A 5,339-nucleotide genomic window follows, 5' to 3' on the forward strand; every position below is an offset into this window, starting at 1 on the left:
ATTACCTGATGGTTTGATTTACAGACGATTGAAGAAGATGAATCAATACAACGAATGAAGAAGGAGATGGAGTTGTCGGCTAGGGTTTAGAGAGAATAGATGAAGAGTTCTGAGATGGAATGAAATTAGGATATAAAGGATCCATTTGGATCATTTGGTCGAACCGAATCCTATTCGGATCCCGTGTCCAATGTGTTTTTGTTTGTGTATTGAGAATTTGAGAATGGATTCCCTCCCAAACTCACAAAACATCTCAACCATAAGTTGCCACATCATCAAAAAGCTCCAAAATCACATGCCACATGGCCCAAATCCATCTCATTTATATATCTATACTACTTTATAAAGCATATAAGAAGGATAGAAATGGTCATTTGCCACTTTACAAGTTTTTGAAGCCCATTGTACAACCTGTTAAGCACAAAGTGTTGAAAAATTGTTTTCAACACATGCTGATACCCACGCGGATCTTACCGGATCAACTTGACCCGTTTTACGTTGATGGATCCAATATAATCTTTCTATCACTCTATCTAAACCACAATTCGTTTCAGCCGCTCCACCTTTCTCTACAAACCCTAGATTCTCCCCCGCTCCTCCACGGCTCATCCATGGAACCGGTCGTCGCCATCACCGTCTTCTCTCCTTCTCCACTCCAACAGTCCTTCATGATCTAGGGTTTCACTGAGAAACCAGCCGTTTCATGATCTAGGGTTTTTCTGTAGATCCGACGCTATCTCAACAGATTCGAAACCAAATCGATTTCTATGGCTTCTTTCCCGGTGGCTTCAAGATCCGACACTATCTCAGTAGATCCGACACCAGATCTACTGGTTTGACTGTAGGGTACCTTTTTTTACCATATCTTCTTATTTTTTTTTTTTTGTTATTTGAATCTAATCTGGGTAATGTTTCAGATCTTCCGTTTGGTTGTGGGTTCGTCAAAGATGGTGGTTGTGGGTGGAAGATCTGGCCAGATCTATGGCTCTGTTCTTTGTAAGTATATATTTTTGTATTGATTAGTGTTTTTGTTTTCTTGAAATAGAAATTTCTACGATCTGTGTTGGTTTTGTGTTTTTTTTAATATTTTGTGAATGGATATACTTTGTCTTGATTAGGGGTTTTTGTTTTCTTGAAATAGAAATTTCTTGGAGGATCTTAAGCTCAGGTGCAACGGGAAATGTGAATAAGGGTTCCAAATTTTCCAACTTTAATATTTAATTTAAAGTTTTAGGATTTGGTCATTACATTTGTTTTCTTGGAAAAAATAAGATCTCTTATACTAATTAGAGTTTTTGTTTTCATGAGATAGCAGTTTCATGGGTGATTTTAAGTTCAGAAGGAAGAAGGAACTTAGACTGAAGATGTTCTTGATGATGGAATCGTGAAAAACATACAAATCTTATTGCTTCTTCAGGTTGCGGTTGCCTATGAAAGTATGAAAATCTACCAAGCAAACTGCGGTTAACCCTGTTAATTATAGTTTGCTATTTAAAATGTGTTTTGGAGAAAAAAAGTGTAATGTGTTTATTCAAAATTGGAGTAAAAAGTTTAATGTGTTTATTCGCGGTTAAACCTGGTAATTATGGTTTGCTATTTAAAATGTGTTTTGGAGTAAAGAAGTGTAATGTGTATTCAAAATTGTTTGTTTCGCTCACAAGTGGGTCGACATTGCTGGTACTGAGGCTGATTTTGAAGCTATAAATATCTGGCTAAATGGGTCGGTTTTGGTAACGGTTCAGATGGGTAAGCTCGATATGTGGCTGAAAGACGGATTCCATTTGTTGCTCTTGATGTGACAAGGTATAAAGTCATTTATATTTTTTATGTGCTAAATGGGTTAAAGAAATGAGGATTCGAGCTCTGGAGATGGTGTCAGAACTGAAAGAGCGGATAAACAGGTACATTTTCTTTTCTAGACTTCTGAATTTGCAGTGTTTTTAGTGCAAATGTGAATATTTTCTTTGCTTGTGACAGGGCCTTCTGGTTTTTGCTATCGGTGTAGGCCTCAGCGCATTTGACAAAGCATCCGTAAGACTTCGTATACTGAATTGTGAAGTGACTCGATGGTATAAGTTTGAAATATAATGATATATATAATCTAAATGATAATTTGCAGGTCCACTATTATCTGCAGTCGCACATTCAAATCAATGAATTCTACCGAGGAGTTCGTGATTCGCAGCTGATCGGATTATCCGGTTACACAAAAGAGGTTACATTTATTCATTATTCCATTGTTTTCGGTCTTCAGTTGGAATCTTTTCATTTTGCTCACTTATTTCTACTTGTGACAGGGCCTTCTGGTTTCTGCTATCGGTGTAGGCCTCAGCACATTTGACAAAGCATCCGTAAGACTTCGTTATACTGAATTGTGATCGTGTGATTCTGGTGCAGTCGCACATTCGATGGTATAAGTTTGAAATATAATGATATATCTATACTACTGAATTGTGATCGTGTGATTCTGGTGCAGTCGCACATTCGATGGAATTCACAACTTCAAGATATTGTTTTCTTTAAATGTTTACACAGAGCCACGTGCAGAGAACCTAAAGATTGCAGCTTATAGAACTCTTCTTGGACATACTGCTTCTGTGCAAAGTGTTGCAGCACAGCCTACTGCGAATATGGTCCTCTTTTTTCCATCTATTTCAGTTTTCATTTCTACGTTACATACATTCTAAGTATTATTTTTATTTGGTTTACAGGTGTGTTCTGGTTCTACACAATATGAATTAAAAATGAATGATTTGTCTATTGTGCTTCAAGTATTTTCTCTCACTATTCGTTCTTCATGTTGTTCAAAAAGAAGCCCTAAATCGGTCATATTTTGAACGATTTCTTATCTGAAATCGCTGTTAGGGGCTACAATCGAACGAAAAAAGAGGCTGAGAGGTATCTGTATTCTCATAATCGAAAGAAGGATGAAGGGAAACAACGAACTGGGTTCTAATAGGGCTCTCAAGGGTAAGTTTATGAGGTTTCTTTCATAGTTTTTCGCTTCAAAACTGTTCGTACATTGTGCTTGTAGTTCAGCCTTTCAGGTTGTGATTTTGTTTCCTACCTTTTGTGTAATCTGTGTTTAAAGGTTTTCTTGTTTGTTTTCTAGGGTTTTGAGTGAGATATAGTGCCGAAAAATGAAGAAACTTAAGAACCATTAGCAGTTTCTCCAGCATTGGTGCTTGAAGACGAGGTGTGCCATCCACTACAATTAAGGTGAACACGAAGAAGCGACTGATAACGATTGGCGGGCGTTTGAAGGTATCCAAAAATGGTGGTAAGTGAGTACGAGGATGAGCTTGGTAAGACGAGGCGACGGTGGTGTGTTGAGGATCTAACCGGTAGGTGTACTCCTCGAAGCTATAGAGTAAGTTTTAGATACGCCTTTCATCAATATCACCAATTGGTAGGTGTACTTTGTGAATATTCTTTAATTTTTTATTTAATCTATTTACCGATTTGCGACTTATAAGACTGCAGATTGGCTTTAGAACTTGCAGACAAGTGTACTCTGAATGTCTTAGTATGTGAGTGTTTTTTTGTTTATTGTTTGGGCGTATAATCACTCTGGTTCACATCTAGCTGATTTACCGGGTTGCTTTGAACTTTTACAGGTGTGGACCTCTGATGGCGTTGTGTTCAAGTACGGCTCTAAGCCTATTCAGGTATGGACCTGTAACGTATTTGATTAAACGTTATTACTGTTGATCCGTGTCAGTGTTAGGAACTCGAATTATACCTGATATCGTGTTATTACTCTTGCACAAATCAGAACTTTCTATAGGGATTGATGATGTGTTGTCTTATATGATATGTTTGAGGAAGAACTGATCAGCCTGCATCCCAACATCAACTTCAAAATGTGATTCAACATCAACATCAGATGATATTTTGGCTCGCAATAAAAAGATGAACTCTATGTCTTCTAGGTATATACACACAAAACCCTAATCTTTTTTCATATTTTGCATACTGATCTGTGTGTTTTTATAGCAAGTTTTGCATAATGAATCATACACAGTTAGATTTTAACAATTATTTTTCAATTTACAATTTTTATCTATTTTTGATTGGGCATACATGTAACATTCTAATCTATATGGATTTATATTAAGCCTATAATTTGAAGAAAGTGCTAAGACAGTACGTATGCAATGTACCAGTTAGGATTTGTAGTAATTCGTAACGTAATTTGGGATTTATTTTGTTAGAATTTCTTTATTTTTAATATGTTCCCAGGTATCAAATGAGGTGTATGCACAATTCTCAGCTGGCATTTAGGTAAAGTAATTTATATTTATATAAAATCCAAGCATTAGTTTGCTTTGTGAACACCCCTAATATATACATTCAACTAGGGGTGTTCATGGTCCGGTTTTGACGGTTTCTAGGTCAAAGAGTGAGCCAAACTGTTAGTAACGGTTTTTATCGTGAACACCTCTTATATCAATTGTTGCGGAGATAATGTTAAAATCCTATGAACAAGGATAAATGGGAGTGGATTGGAGGGAATGATGGAGAAAAAGTTTTGTTGGTGCAGTTATTTTATTTTAAGAAGGAACACAGACTATAGCGGGAATTATGTTTTGAAGTGGTCAAAATGGGTTCCAAGAAAGTGTAATATTTTGGTGTGGAGAGCTGCGATGGGTCGGATCTAGACAGTGGATGCTTTAAGAAACGCAACTGCTACAGGGGCGAGGATACCTGCATTTTATGCGAAGACGGGTCACAGACTGCTGACCTTATTTTTTTGCTCTTGTTATGCTGCAGCGGCGCTGGCATGCGTTGGAGTCAGATCTGCGGATTCTAGAAATAGCCAATTGTATAGTGTTTTGTTATTTGTGTGATGTGTAGTTTGTTTAGTGTTTTCTTTTCTTTTCTTCATATGGCTGATGTGTGGTGGTTATAGTTAGACGTAATAGGACCGTACTCTTGATACGAGTATTTGTTGGTGTTATACTTTTATGTTAGGTGGAACCATGGGTTCATGATTTTTTTGGGTGGTGTATTCTTGTAATCCATACCTTCAAGACCCACTAACTATTTTGACTATGAAAATGTTGTTTTAAATTAGCAGTTTTCGCTTGCAGCATGTAGTTGTGTTTTATATTAAAACACATGGTTTATTTAATGGAAGCTTAGGTACAAACTCAACTACATTTTTTATTACCTGTTACTTGTATTTATGTTTTTTACCAACATAAAGTCATGCTTTAACTCCTTTATTTTCAACGTACTATACAAGCAAATCGAGTACATATATTCCTCAATCAACTTGTCATGGAGTAGTGATAGCATCAATTGAAACACAAACAAAGAATACATAAACACAAATC

General features: G+C 36.6%; 1 long non-coding RNA gene across 49 annotated transcripts; it reads left to right on the top strand.

Moving 5' to 3' along the window:
* Positions 1 to 528: 528 nt before the first annotated feature.
* On the top strand, positions 529 to 5,076 carry LOC110900458. Of its 49 annotated transcripts, none has more exons than XR_004877059.1 (14): positions 529 to 846; positions 918 to 996; positions 1,142 to 1,901; positions 1,978 to 2,031; positions 2,120 to 2,215; positions 2,298 to 2,411; positions 2,536 to 2,633; positions 2,712 to 2,970; positions 3,113 to 3,409; positions 3,484 to 3,530; positions 3,618 to 3,668; positions 3,776 to 3,932; positions 4,243 to 4,284; positions 4,544 to 5,076. It is a non-coding gene; the product is annotated as an uncharacterized LOC110900458 (long non-coding RNA). The 49 variants fall into 49 exon arrangements; XR_004877038.1 differs by having other exon boundaries at positions 1,142 to 1,192; positions 1,313 to 1,436; positions 1,662 to 1,901; positions 3,113 to 3,530; positions 4,243 to 5,076; XR_004877042.1 differs by having other exon boundaries at positions 1,142 to 1,192; positions 1,313 to 1,417; positions 1,662 to 1,901; positions 3,113 to 3,530; positions 4,243 to 5,076.
* Positions 5,077 to 5,339: the final 263 nt, after the last annotated feature.

Source organism: Helianthus annuus, chromosome 13 (assembly GCF_002127325.2).
Source record: "Helianthus annuus cultivar XRQ/B chromosome 13, HanXRQr2.0-SUNRISE, whole genome shotgun sequence".
NCBI classification, from domain to species: domain Eukaryota; kingdom Viridiplantae; phylum Streptophyta; class Magnoliopsida; order Asterales; family Asteraceae; genus Helianthus; species Helianthus annuus.